General features: G+C 44.5%; 1 protein-coding gene across 2 annotated transcripts in view; it reads left to right on the top strand.

Moving 5' to 3' along the window:
• Positions 1-1,205: 1,205 nt before the first annotated feature.
• The window catches only part of CRACD (capping protein inhibiting regulator of actin dynamics), a 231,022-nt gene continuing 216,644 nt past the window's right edge, over positions 1,206-15,583 (top strand). The window contains exon 1 of one of the 2 annotated variants that reach the window (XM_077279725.1): positions 1,206-1,346. The gene's annotated coding sequence lies outside the window, so the exon portion shown is untranslated. The remainder of the gene's footprint in view (positions 1,347-15,583) is intronic. The other variant, XM_077279724.1, reaches the window with a different exon arrangement.

Genomic DNA, 15,583 nt, shown 5'->3' with positions numbered 1-15,583 from the left:
CAGGCGTGTGCAGGAAATGGGCTACAGGTGCCGCATTCCCCAGGTAAAGCCACTTTTGAACCATAAACAGCGGCAGAAGCGCCTGACCTGGGCTACAGAGAAGCAGCACTGGACTGTTGCTAAATGGTCCCAAGTACTTTTTTCTGATGAAAGCAAATTTTGCATGTCATTTGGAAATCAAGGTGCCAGAGTCTGGAGGAAGACTGGGGAGAAGGAAATGCCAAAATGCCTGAAGTCCAGTGTCAAGTACCCACAGTCAGTGATGGTGTGGGGTGCCATGTCAGCTGCTGGTGTTGGTCCACTGTGTTTCATCAAGGGCAGGGTCAATGCAGCTAGCTATCAGGAGATTTTGGAGCACTTCATGCTTCCATCGGCTGAAATGCTTTATGGAGATGAAGATTTCATTTTCCAGCACGACCTGGCACCTGTTCACAGTGCCAAAACCACTGGTAAATGGTTTACTGACCATGGTATTACTGTGCTCAATTGGCCTGCCAACTCTCCTGACCTGAACCCCATAGAGAATCTGTGGGATATTGTGAAGAGAAAGTTGAGAGACGCAAGACCCAACACTCTGGATGAGCTTAAGGCCGCTATTGAAGCATCCTGGGCCTCCATAACATCTCAGCAGTGTCACAGGCTGATTGCCTCCATGCCACGCCGCATTGAAGCAGTCATTTCTGCCAAAGGATTCCCGACCAAGTATTGAGTGCATAACTGAACATTATTATTTGATGGTTTTTTTGTTTGTTATTAAAAAACACTTTTATTTGATTGGACGGGTGAAATATGCTAATTTATTGAGACAGGTTTTTTGGGTTTTCAGGAGTTGTATGCCAAAATCATCAGTATTAAAACAATAAAAGACCTGACAAATTTCAGTTGGTGGATAATGAATCTATAATATATGAAAGTTTAATTGTAATCATTACATTATGGTAAATAATGAAATTTAACACTATATGCTAATTTTTTGAGAAGGACCTGTATATATATAATGTTATAAGCACTTCTCACCCTGGTGTGTGAGGGCGCAGGGTGGGCACATTACCTCACCGCCCCCAGGAGGACTCATGGGAGGACAATACTGATTATATATATATATGTGATAAGCACTTCTCACCCTGGTGTGTGAGGGCGCAGGGTGGGCACACCACCTCACTGCCCCCAGGAGGACACATGGGAGCACAGTGAGTGGCGCTCCCTGGTAGGCAGGCAGTGTGTGCAGCATGTGACTGCTCCTCTCACATTGCCATGGTGTGGCAGCAAGCATCAGCCATGGAGGCGGCCTGACAGACATCCACACTGCTGCTGCTGGGAGCAGACATCTCCTGCACGGCCACAAGGTAGGCTGCTTTGTTGTGTCGGCATTGTCTGCCCCTGGATGAGGGATGCTGTCATACCATTGATCTTGCAGTATTGCTCTGCAGCTGGTCCATGGCTCCCATTAATAACGCAGCCTTTCCTGGTGCTTTGTATTGTGCAGTATATAGCCGTGCACGTACCGCAGGGCTCTCATATTTCATGTGGGTGAATGATATCGGGCTTTTTGTGCAATCTTTGGGGTGAGCATTGCACATCCAGCTGTGCCTGTGTGAGTGACCCCTTACCCATCAGAGGGCTCTGCTCACCTTGGCTGCCGCCGCGCTCCTTTGTGTCTGTCGCTGGCTTGTAGCCCCCCAGCTCTGTTATCCCCCCAGCTCTATTACCCCCCAGCTCTGTTATCCCCCCTAGCTCTGTTACACCCCCCCCCCCCAGCTCTATTATCCCCCCAGCTCTATTACCCCCTGGCTGCTTCGGGCTAATTGCTCTTCCTCAGCAATATTCCTGCATTATCAGGACTGGATCCTTCTGCCTTTGTCCTTAGACTGGGGAGACACGGCACTTGTCCTCTAAATGTGCCTACAGCAGCCATTTCTCATCATTTATGCTTGGGTGGACATTTCTAGATGCATATCAGAAAATTCTCAATCTTGTAGCCCTCAGCTGTAAATTTTGCCTGATATTTCCATTTTCTATCCCTACTTCTTACCTGTACCTCCACCAGTAGGTGTCATATCTAGTATTTGGTGCATGTCATTAGGCCAGATGTTAGGTGCTGTTCACTATTACCCAAAATACATTCCGTGACATAAGGTTTCTTCCTCGTGACGGCTGACTGGCCAAGGATATAATCCATTCACAGCAGACTGTAGGTTATCCTCATCCATGGCCATTCACAGCAGACTGTAGGTTATCCTCATCCATGGCCATTCACAGCAGACTGTGTAGGATATCCTCATCCACGGCCATTCACAGCAGACTGTGTAGGATATCCTCATCCACGGCCATTCACAGCAGACTGTGTAGGATATCCTCATCCATGGCCATTCACAGTAGACTGTAGGTTATCCTCATCCATGGCCATTCACAGCAGACTGTGTAGGATATCCTCATCCATGGCCATTCACAGCAGACTGTAGGTTATCCTCATCCACGGCCATTCACGATGGACTGTGTTGGGTATCCTCATCCATGGCCATTCACAGCAGACTGTTGGGTATCCTCATCCATAGCCATTCACAGCAGACTGTGCAGGTTTTCCTCATCCATGGCCATTCACAGTAGACTGTAGGTTATCCTCATCCATGGCCATTCACAGAAGACTGTGTAGGATATCCTCATCCACGGCCATTCACAGCAGACTGTTGGGTATCCTCATCCACGGCCATTCACAGCAGACTGTTGGGTATCCTCATCCACGGCCATTCACAGCAGACTGTTGGGTATCCTCATCCATGGCCATTCACAGCAGACTGCAGGTTTATCTCATCCATGGCCATTCACAGCAGACTGTGTAGGTTATCCTCATCCATGGCCATTCACAGCAGACTGTGTTGGTTATCCTCCTCCACAGCCATTCACAGTAGACTATGTAGGTTATCATCATCCACGTCCATTCACAGCAAACTGTTGGGTATCCTCATCCATGGCCATTCACAGTAGACTTTGTACATTTTCCTTATCCACGGCCATTCACAGCAGACTATGTAGATTATCCTCATCCATGGCCATTCACAGCAGACTGTACTTTATCCTCATCCACGGCCATTCACAGTACACTATGTAGGTTATCCTCATCCACACCATTGCCATCCTGCTTTATTTAATTTTTACTATTTTTTAAAATATTAATTGCTTCCTAAAGGGGTGCTCATCACTAAAAGAAAAAAAAATGGGGGTGAATGGAAGAATCTATAGATGTGTACAAACTTTCCTCTATAAGCCATACAATGTTTGGTTTCTTGATCCTGGGGACCACAAGAGGTCGAGGCCATGGCTTTGGCAGCACAGTGGCTCTGTGGTTGGTACCGTGGCTTACAGCTCTGACCAGATATCTGCTTGGAGTCTGTATAGCCATCCTGTGTTCACATAGGCTCTTCCAAAACATACAGACAAGTCAATTTGCATTTTGTATTGTGAGCCTGAATGGGGCTTGGATTCATGTACGTGATCTCTGTACCGCGCTGGAGAATAGGTTTGTGCTATATAACTGAATGAAGTAAATAATACATTTTTACGTAAGAATCACCATAATGCTTCGTTGTAGCTTTGTGGACTAGTGGTGCATTTAGATGAGTAGATCATTGGCATATGAGTATTCACAGGAAAGCCCGTTCCTGGTTATCCGCTAGTGAAACCATGCCGCTGAGCAACAAATGAGCAAAACGGTGATCAGATCGCTCATGGCGGCAAAAATCTCCTTGTAAACGAGTGATGTGCTGCTAATAGCATAATACTGTATAGGGACAAGACGATTAGTGACCGTCCTGTCCTCGCCATTGCCCATCAGCCTGCGGACGACGATGGCGATCATCGCTCGTTATGGGGCATGTGCGGGCACCGCTGGGATGTATGGACCTACAACATGTAAACCCACAACGTCCCTTCTACTACACCGTTCCCTAAGATCAGCACTCGGGGGCCGCATTTTAGGAAATGACTGATCCTCTTCTATTAAGCCTTTCCATATTCTCTACAGAACAGGAAGAGTGTATATTTTACTCTTTCTCATTAAAGAGGCCTCCATCCCAGAAAATTGGGATATTACCTTCATCCCTGAGCTGTCTTGTACCATGAAGATGAGTTTTAGATCAGTGCCCATGCAAAGAGTTAAAAGAAACCTAGTATCAGCCTCCTCGCTTTGTGAAAATTTAATGCCTCCTCAATAATGGTTAGGAAACTGATCTGCAAGTGGGAGTGCTGACGGGGGAAGGGCAGATTATAGAAAGGGTAAGTGCTGTTATGGCTGCCAGGCGGCTAGTAAATATTCCTCAGCTAATTATCAATTCATTAACCTGTCAGCCTGATCTGTGCCCCCATAAATGGCAATAAATAGGGGGTGACTGTGCCACTATGTGCGGCTCGTTGCCTTGTGCACCTTGCCGTTCATTAGAAAGCGTCATCAGTGCTGCAGATCCTGCACATTTGTTATAGGTATCAATCACTATTATTCTATCGGAAGCTGCAGAAAGCTGACATAATGGCAGTTATGTGTGGATCTGACAGCAGCACAATCACGCCATCTGTCAGCGGGGGAAAATACATTGTGAGGCTCTTTCCTCTTCATGGACCCCCTCGTAGGTATGTATACATAATAATGAAAAATAACAGCAGGGATAGGCTGTCAGAGATCGGGGTTCCCAGTCATAATGGGAAATTTCTAAGCGTCCCTGTAAAACCACTCATAGGGCAGCACGGTGGCTCAGTGGTTAGCACCGTCTGAAGCCTTCAAATACCACCAAGGACAACATCTGCAAGGAGTTTGTATGTTCTCCCCATGTTTGCGTGGGTTTCCTCCAGGTTCTCTGGTTTCCTCGCACACTCCAAAGGTGTACTGATAGGGAAATTATATTGTGAGCCCCAATGGGGACAGTGATGATAATGTCTGTAAAGCGCTGTGGAATTAATGGCGCTATATAAGTGGGTAAAATATATACATTTGGGCTCTTTTATGGCAAACAGTCATTTAAATCCCTCTCAGGCTCAAGTGCCTGAGTCAGATTTCCTTGTCTGTATCCTGTATAGGAGAGGGGGCCTTTGGTGGTCCAAGGGCCACATTGTCATCTTGAACCAACGTATTACCATTTGTGACATATCAAAAGTATATACCATAACTAGCTGAACTTTATCAGCATGCACAAGAGACAAATGTAACCAGAAAAAAAGCAACAAAAACTAATCAAAGCCTGCTTTTTTGAAGCAAGTTTCTTATTGCCAAGAGAACACATTTTGCCTGTGGGGAAAAAAAAATGCATCAAAAACGCAACGTGTGAACATAGCTTTATGGTACGTTCCCACACAGGTTGTTTTTTTTCCAAGGATTTAGGCTATGGTCACACTATCAGTATTTGTAAGCCAAAACCAGGAGTGGGTGATAAATACAGAAAGTGGTCACGTGTTTCTATTATACTTTTCCTCTGACTGTTCCACTGATGGTTCTGACTTACAAATACTGATGTAAAATACTGATCAAATACTGATAGTGTGAACGCAGTCTTAGAGAGATGATTCGGCTATTCCACATCAAAAACTGCGTCAAATATTCTTTAAATAAGTTTCCTACTCATTTTATTGGGAAAAGTTCTTTTAGTGCACAAAGTACAGGTTTTGTTTTGTTTTTCTACATTATTTTGGACATTTCGCAAAAAAAATAATAGAAACACCAAACAGATATCCCTAATTAGGCCGTGAAGGTACAACCATAATGACATACCAAACAAAACACCCTCACATAAAGGCCAAATGATAGAAAATATAAACTTTTATTGATCTAAAAAACAGCGTATATAACATATAAAATAGTAAGGGGTAGTGACCACCAGTGCAGGAGCAATGGTGGGTCACACACAGGAATCAACCTCAATAAACGCAAAAGTGAGGCAGCAGAGAGTACTTATTGATGGAACACATATGGCAACAAATATATAGCAGGTATAAAAAATCCATCCGCATAGAGCATAATAGGTACATACATATGGCATATAACGCGATGTCCAAACATAGGGTCAGTCAGCTAAGGTAGCTTGGCAAAAGTACAAACATACTGCATGAGAATAACATAAATATAAATATAAATATAGTTACCAGGAGGAAGAACCCGGGGACCCACCACACCCGACGCGCGTTTCGCACCGGTGCGAAACGCGCGTCGGGTGTGGTGGGTCCCCGGGTTCTTCCTCCTGGTAACTATATTTATATTTATATTTATGTTATTCTCATGCAGTATGTTTGTACTTTTGCCAAGCTACCTTAGCTGACTGACTCTATGTTTGGACATCCCGTTATATGCCATATGTATGTACCTATTATGCTCTATGCGGATGGATTTTTTATACCTGCTATATATTTGTTGCCATATGTGTTCCATCAATAAGTACTCTCTGCTGCCTCACTTTTGCGTTTATTGAGGTTGATTCCTGTGTGTGACCCACCATTGCTCCTGCACTGGTGGTCACTACCCCTTACTATTTTATATGTTATATACGCTGTTTTTTAGATCAATAAAAGTTTATATTTTCTATCATTTGGCCTTTATGTGAGGGTGTTTTGTTTGGTATGTCAAAAAAAATAATAGGAAGCTTATTTAGAATATATGAAACATTTTTGATGTGGATTTGCAGTAAAATCTGCTTCTAAATCCTCGTAAAAAAAAAAACCAAACCGTGTGAATAGGCCCCTAAAGAGGAACAGGTCATATGACACTTGGCTCTCTGGTGTTTTTGTTTACTGCCTAATGATTCAGAACTCCCCAAAATTGAGTGGAGCGAGCCAAAGACCTGGAATCCACCTGCCTAATTCACATACTCCTTTTGTAGTTCCACACAGGTTAAGAGACCCCATTCTCCTGATGTATGAGGCCTCCAGAGATATCAACACAGTCCCTGCTCTTCAGCCGCTGCCACTGCTATTCTGTCTGTGCTTGCCACATATAGTTAACCTCTCAGACACCCATTTCCCTGTCCATATGGCTGTAGGCCACACAGAATGGCATTGCAGGCTACATGTGGCCCCCGGTACCCCTGCTCTATAGCTTCACACCCCTGACAGGCCTACATGTTGTCACTAGTGGTCCAATGACTTACTGGATGTTTCAGTGTCTGGTGCCTCCTGTTGTGAATTCTGCTTTTGGGTTCCCTCCAGTGGTAGTAGGTGGTAATGCAGTTGTCCCTGGGTTGCAGTCCTGGTCAGGTGTGTCTGCTGATTGCAGTTCTGACTGGGGTATTTAGGTGTGCAGGATTCATTAGTCCTTGCCAGTTGTCAATTGTTGTTGGGAGGTTATGGACCTCTGTCTGGCTCCTCCTGCCTTTCTGCCAAATCAGCAAAGATAAGTGTCTGGGTTTTTTTTCTCTGTGACTCACATGCTGTGTGCTTCACAATTCAGTGCTATTCTTTGTGTTTTCTTGTCCAGCTTAGACTGTGTCAGTATTTTCTCAGTCTTGTTGGATTCTCTGGAGTGGCAAATATACATTCCATGTCTTTAGTTAGATTGTGGAACTTTTTGTATTATCTGTTGTGGATATTTTTGGAAGGGTTTTAATACTGACCGCCTAGTAATCTGTCCTATCCTTTCCTATTTAGCTAGAGTGGCCTCTTTTTCTAAATCCTGTTTTCTACCTGCGTGTGTCTATTCTTCTCCTACTCACAGTCATTATTCGTGGGGGGCTGCCTATCCTTTGGGGGTCTGCTCTGAGGCAAGATAGCATTCCTATTTCCATCTATAGGGGTATTTAGTCCTCCGGCTGTGTCGAGGTGTCTAGGGTTTGTTAGGCACACCCCACGGCTACTTCTAGTTGCGGTGTTAGTTCAGGATTTGCGGTCAGTACAGGTTCCACCGACTCCAGAGAAAGTTTTCATGCGGCTTCAAGGTCACCAGATCATAACAGTACAACTAGCCCATAATGAGTTAAATGCATCTCAGAAGAAGGGAAGAAAGGTGTTGAGCCATTTTTTTTTCTGTAGTCTGTTTTGTCTTTTCTTCCCTCTTTATTTATGGGTGGCTGAGGAGTCTTGTGCCAGCATGGATGTTCAGGAATTAGCTTCTCGTGTAGACCAGCTTGCTGCTAGGGTGCAGGGTATTTCTGATTATATTGTTCAGACTCCTGCTTTAGAGCCGAAGATTCCTACTCCTGATTTGTTTTTTGGCGATAGGTCCAAATTTTGGGGTTTTAAAAACAATTGTAAACTGTTTTTTGCTCTGAGACCGCGATCCTCCGGTGCTTCCATTCAGCAGGTTAAAATTGTCATCTCCCTGCTGCGTGGCGATCCACAGGATTGGGCATTTTCCCTGGAATCTGGGAATCCGGCCTTGCTTAATGTAGATTCCTTTTTTCAGGCTTTAGGATTATTATATGATGAACCGAATTCTGTGGATCAAGCGGAGAAAACCTTGTTGGCCCTGTCTCAGGGTCAAGAGGCGGCAGAATTGTATTGTCAGAAATTTAGAAAATGGTCTGTGTTGACTAAATGGAATAATGATGCTTTGGCGGCAATTTTCAGAAAGGGTCTTTCTGAATCCGTTAAAGATGTTATGGTGGGGTTTCCCACGCCTTCCGGTCTGAGTGATTCTATGTCTCTGGCCATTCAGATTGATCGGCGCTTGCGGGAGCGTTAAACTGTGCACGCTGTGGCGTCGTCTTTAGAGCAAAGTCCTGAGCCAATGCAGTGTGATAGGATTTTGTCTAGAACGGAACGACAAGGATTCAGATGTCAGAATGGGTTGTGTTATTATTGTGGCGACGCTTCTCATGTCATTTCAGTCTGCCCTAAGCGGACAAAAAGGATCGCTAGTTCATTTACTATCAGTACTGTACAACCTAAATTTCTGTTATCGGTGTCCTTGATCTGCTCATTGTCATCATTTTCTGTCATGGCGTTTGTGGATTCAGGCGCCGCCTTGAACTTAATGGATTTTGAGTTTGCCAGGCGTTGTGGTTTTCCCTTGCAGCCTTTGCAGAACCCTATTCCTTTAAGAGGGATTGATGCTACACCTTTGGCTAAAAATAAGCCCCAGTTTTGGACACAGGTGACCATGCACATGGCGCCAGCCCATCAGGAAGATTGTCAATTTCTGGTGTTGCATAATTTGCATGATGTTATCGTGCTGGGTTTCCCGTGGTTGAAGGTACATAATCCTGTGTTGGATTGGAAATCTATGTCTGTGACTAGTTGGGGTTGTCAGGGGGTTCATAATGATGTTCCTTTGATGTCAATCTCCTCTTCTTCCTCTTCTGAAATTCCAGAGTTTTTGTCTGATTTTCAGGATGTATTCGATGAGCCCAAGTCCAGTTCCCTTCCACCGCACAGGGACTGTGATTGTGCGATTGACTTGATTCCAGGCAGTAAGTTTCCCAAGGGCCGACTTTTCAACCTGTCTGTGCCTGAACATACCGCCATGCGGAGTTATGTTAAGGAGTCTTTGGAGAAAGGGCATATTCGGCCATCTTCTTCACCGTTGGGAGCAGGGTTTTTTTTTGTTGCTAAGAAGGATGGCTCCTTGAGACCTTGTATTGATTATCGCCTCTTGAATAAGATCACGGTCAAGTTTCAATACCCTTTACCTTTGCTTTCCGATTTGTTTGCTAGGATTAAGGGGGCTAGTTGGTTTACGAAGATTGACCTTCGGGGGGCATATAATCTTGTTCGTATTAAGCAGGGTGATGAATGGAAAACTGCGTTTAATACGTCCGAAGGCCATTTTGAATACCTTGTGATGCCATTCGGGCTCACTAACGCTCCATCTGTTTTTAATCCTTCATGCATGATATCTTCCGGACTTATATTGATAAATTCTTGATTGTATATTTGGACGATATTTAGATTTTTTCCGATGATTGGAAGTCTCATGTGGAATAGGTCAGGATGGTATTTCAGATCCTTCGTGACAATGCTTTGTTTGTGAAGGGGTCTAAGTGTCTCTTTGGGGTGCAGAAGGTTTCTTTTTTGGGCTTTATTTTTTCTCCCTCATCTATGGAGATGGATCCGGTTTAGGTTCAGGCCATTCATGATTGGATTCAACCCACATCCGTGAAGAGCCTTCAGAAATGTTGGGGTTTTGCAAATTTTTATCGCCGGTTCATTGCTAACTTCTCCAGCGTGGTTAAACCCTAGACTGATTTGACGAAAAAAGGCGCTGATGTGGCGAATTGGTCCTCTGCGGCTGTCTCTGCCTTTCAGGAGCTTAAACGCCGATTTACTTCTGCTCCGGTGTGGCGCCAACCAGATGTTTCTCTTCCGTTTCAGGTTGAGATTGATGCTTCTGAGATTGGGGCAGGGGCCGTTTTGTCTCAGAGGGATTCTGTTGGTTCTTTGATGAAACCGTGTGCCTTCTTCTCCCGCAAGTTTTCGCCTGCTGAACGCAATTATGATGTCGGCAATCGGGAGTTGTTGGCTATGAAGTGGGCGTTTGAGGAGTGGCGACATTGGCTTGAGGGAGCTAAGCACCGTATTGTGGTCCTGACCGATCATAAGAATTTGATTTACCTCGAGTCTGCCAAACGGCTGAGTCCTAGACAGGCTCGATGGTCCTTGTTTTTTTCCCGTTTTGATTTCGTGGTTTCGCATCTTCCGGGTTCTAAAAATATTAAGGCTGATGCCCTTTCTAGGAGTTTTTTGCCTGATTCTCCTGAGGTCCTTGAATTGGTCGGCATTCTGAATGAAGGGGTGGTCCTTTCTGCCATTTCCCCTGATTTACGGCGGGTTCTTCAGGAATTTCAGGCTGATAGACCTGACCGCTGTCCTGTGGGGAAATTGTTTGTTCCTGACAGATGGACTAGTAGAGTGATTTCTGAGGTTCACTGTTCTATGTTGGCTGGTCATCCTGGTATTTTTGGTACCAGAGATTTGGTTGGTAGGTCCTTTTGGTGGCCTTCGTTGTCATGTGATGTGCGTTCTTTTGTGCAGTCCTGTGGGACTTGTGCGCGGGCCAAGCCTTGTTGTTCCCGTGCTAGTGGGTTACTTTTGCCATTGCCGGTCCCTGAGAGGCCCTGGACGCATATTTCTATGGATTTTATTTCTGATCTTCCGGTTTCCCAGAGGATGTCTGTTATCTGGGTTGTTTGTGACCGGTTTTCTAAGATGGTTCATTTGGTGCCATTGCCTTCCTCTTCAGAGTTGGTTCCGTTGTTTTTTCAGCATGTGGTTCGTTTGCATGGTATTCCGGAGAATATTGTGTCCGACAGAGGTTCCCAGTTTGTTTCTAGGTTTTGGTGGGCCTTTTGTGCTAGGCTGGGCAATGATTTGTCTTTTTCTTCTGCATTTCATCCTCAGACAAATGGCCAGACCGAGCGAACTAATCAGACTTTGGAGACTTATTTGAGATGCTTTGTGTCTGCCGATCAGGATGATTGGGTGGCCTTTTTGCCATTGGCCGAGTTTGCCCTTAATAATTGGGCTAGTTCGGCTACTTTGGTTTTGCCTTTTTTTGTAATTTTGGTTTTCATCCTCGTTTTTCTTCTGGGCAGGTTGAGCCTTCTGACTGTCCTGGTGTGGATTCTGTGGTTGACAGGTTGCAGCAGATTTGGGCTCATGTGGTGGACAATTTGGTGTTGTCTCAGGAGGAGGCTCAACGTTTTGCTAACCGTCGTCGGTGTGTTGGTTCCCGGCTTCGGGTTGGGGATTTGGTTTGGTTGTCTTCCCGTCATGTTCCTATGAAGGTCTCTTCCCCTAAGGTTAAGCCTCGGTTTATTGGTCCTTATAGGATTTCTGAGATTATTAATCCGGTGTCTTTTCGATTGGCGCTTCCGGCCTCTTTTGCTATCCATAATGTCATCCATAGATCTTTATTGCGGAAATATGTGGTGCCCGTTGTTCCCTCTGTTGATCCTCCGGCCTCTGTTTTGGTTGATGGGGAGTTGGAGTATGTGGTTGAGAAGATTTTGGATTCTCGTTTTTCGAGGCGGAGGCTTCAGTACCTTGTCAAATGGAAGGGTTATGGCCAGGAGGATAATTCTTGGGTTTTTGCTTCTGATGTCCATGCTGCTGATCTGGTCCGTGCCTTTTATCTGGCTCGTCCTGATCGGCCTGGGGGCGCTGGTGAGGGTTCGGTGACCCCTCCTCAAGGGGAGGGTACTGTTGTGAATTCTGCTTTTGGGTTCCCTCCGGTGGTAGTAGGTGGTAATGCAGTTGTCCCTGGGTTGCAGTCCTGGTCAGGTGTGTCTGCTGATTGCAGTTCTGACTGGGGTATTTAGGTGTGCAGGATTCATTAGTCCTTGCCAGTTGTCAATTGTTGTTGGGAGGTTATGGGACTCTGTCTGGTTCCTCCTGCCTTTCTGCCAAATCAGCAAAGATAAGTGTCTGGTTTTTTTTTTCCTTGTGACTCACATGCTGTGTGCTTCACAATTCAGTGCTATTCTTTGTGTTTTCTTGTCCAGCTTAGACTGTGTCAGTATTTTCTCAGTCTTGTTGGATTCTCTGGAGTGGCAGATATACATTCCATGTCTTTAGTTAGATTGTGGAACTTTTTGTGTTACCTGTTGTGGATATTTTTGGAAGGGTTTTAATACTGACCACCTAGTAATCTGTCCTATCCTTTCCTATTTAGCTAGAGTGGCCTCTTTTGCTAAATCCTGTTTTCTACCTGCGTGTGTCTATTCTTCTCCTACTCACAGTCATTATTCGTGGGGGGCTGCCTATCCTTTGGGGGTCTGCTCTGAGGCAAGATAGCATTCCTATTTCCATCTATAGGGGAATTTAGTCCTCCGGCTGTGTCGAGGTGTCTAGGGTTTGTTAGGCACACCCCACGGCTACTTCTAGTTGCGGTGTTAGTTCAGGATTTGCGGTCAGTACAGGTTCCACCGACTCCAGAGAAAGTTTTCATGCGGCTCCAAGGTCACCAGATCATAACAGCCTCCACCACTCAGCATCTTGAAATATTGGAGACCTCAACGTGGTCTAACCAGCCGGGCACCTAAATCTGTTGGATATGTTCATATAGAGGTTTTTTTTGTGGATTTTGAAGCAGATCTAGTTCTAAATCCGGCTCCTAAAACAATTTAAATTCTCCTTGAAAACTCATTGATTTTAATTCTATACAGGATTCGCTTAAAAATCCAAGTCTAAAACTCTTAGCTCAATAGTCAGTGGGAGGTCAGGTCCATCTCTCTATCTTTTAGGACTGGCGAAGAGTCGGAGATGACTGCCTCATCATATAGTTTCTGGGCCCCAGAGTCGGTAGTGTGGCTGCTATAGAAGCATTTCATTTTCATTCTGCTCCAGCTATGTGGACTTCAAAGGAATTGCTTGATTGTAAATGTATAGGAGAAGTGGGAAATTGCCAGTTATATAAGCTATATATGGTGTTCTACTATATTCCCGTGTTTTTCTCCTGGGTGTAATACTGTCTGAGATCTACTAATAATGTTTCCTGATACAGTAATATCAGTCAATTCATTTAGGGGCTCTGCACACAATTATGTGGACTTCAGCTGATACCGTTCACATTACAGGACTGTATTATACAACACACATCATCAGCATCAAAACAGAGAATGGCCTGAAGAAGACCCTGGTTCTCTGCTGAAACGTGTAGGCTTTTTTTCACTTTGATAAAATCCACCTTGTACTCATTACATCCTGTCTAATGCATTTTTTCTGATAGGGATGATATACACAGAGTATACGCAGCGCCGAAGTTGTTTCCTGTCTCCACTGTTGATTCTCGAAAAGTCTTTGAGTACCACTCTATTTTTCTAGGGAAGTTACACGGCACAATTAACCCCTAATCTGAGTATGCTCACTCATCACTAATTTCTATGTTGCCACACAGGGGCCTGTTGTATAATTACATATGATTATGGATTATCGCCAATTTGGCACGTATGGGTGCTTTAATTTCCATTACAAAAAGGTGTGCTAGGATATTCGAAGCCAGCAGTAAACTACCACTATATTGTTATTCTTCATTCCTATTAGTCATTAAGGATTATGCAGCCAAACATCATCGTCATCGCTGCCAGCATTTCGTTATCTAATCCCTACTATGGAGGTGCGGTTGATCTGCCACAACCAGTGACTTTAGGAGATGACAGTACGAAGACGAGCACCAACATACACAAATTAAATATTACTATTGACGCCTAACTGTAGTAAATCTAGCAGAAAATATCACTTTTTATCAGAGTTTGTTTGAGTTTTTTTCACACGTGGAAAAGATAAAAAAATAGTTTCTCCACCTTATCCTGACTGTCCTCGAAATCGGACCACGCTTGATGTCATCAGAGTTCAGTTTGATTTTTTCACCGACCCATAGACTTGCATTGCCAATTTTGATCCGACACTCGGATAAAAATTAGACATGTCTCCTCAATTTTGCGTGGACAGAAAAATCAGATGGGCATGGCCTCATAGATTATCACAGGAATGTGGATAGCACTCATACTAGAACAACGGACGTGTGAATGCATCCTGATTTATTCTTTAGACATAAAATTTGAGGCTGACCAAAAGATATTTTTTATGGCAAAAAAGGGCCACTCAATTGCAGAAATACAAAGGAAGACATTCATGAAGTGCAAAAAATAATCCTGACTGACCCACAGAGGGTTAAAAGGTTTTCTATACTATTACCAAATTCAGCAAACACACTGCTGTGTAAAGCGAAGCCATGCTGACTCTGTAACTGGGCATAACCTTTACATCAGTGTATGATCAATACTTCCTGGCCAGCACGTGATCTCCTTATGAAAGCCATGCGAGATTTTAGTACATAAAGTGGCAGCTACTAAGGTTGCACCTACATCACCAAGCTTCCGTACCCACATCAGAGGGACCTCACCCCATTAGACATGTCAGTTGTGTGTTATCTCACTTGTAAGGAGATGGACATATTACCCATGTTTTCCCTTCAAGAAAAAGGGTAATGTTGTATTGTGTAAAGTGAACTGTGATGCGTTAATATTGTGTACTCCATGTACTCCAACTGTGTGTTGCTCCATGGTATGGAGAGTTAGGTCGGGGTCACACATGCGAGTTTTACGGACGTAAGAGCGCAGAAACTACGTCCGTAAAACTCGCATAACATACGGCACAATTATTCTCAATGGGGCTGCTCCTATTAGCCGTATATTACGGTTCAGTATTATACGGCTTTCTACGGCCGTACAAAATTGCAGCATGCTGCGTTTGTCAGCGTATTGCGCAAAAAAATCGCCAATGAAAGTCTATGGGGGCGAGAAAAATACGGATTCCACACGGACCAGCAGTGTGACTTGCGAGAAATACGCACCGGTGTTAGTGAAAAGTCGGTAATTCAATTGCCGGCTTTTCATTTCTCCTGCACAAACCCGACAGGATATGAGACATGGTTTACATACAGTAAACCATCTCATATCCCCTTTTTTTTTTTTGCATATTCCACACTACTAATGTTAGTATCATGTGTGATACACGGGAGTGGGAAGAGAGTGGCCAAGTGCCAGAATAGGCGCATCTTCCAGATGTGCCTTTTCTGGGGTGGCTGGGGGCAGATGTTTTTAGCCACGGGGGGGCCAATAACCATGGACCCTCTCCTGGCTATTAATATCTGCCCTCAGTCACTGGCTTTACC

This window comes from Ranitomeya variabilis, chromosome 1 (assembly GCF_051348905.1).
Source record: "Ranitomeya variabilis isolate aRanVar5 chromosome 1, aRanVar5.hap1, whole genome shotgun sequence".
NCBI lineage: Eukaryota > Metazoa > Chordata > Amphibia > Anura > Dendrobatidae > Ranitomeya > Ranitomeya variabilis.
This window is presented reverse-complemented; position numbering and strand designations above follow the sequence as displayed.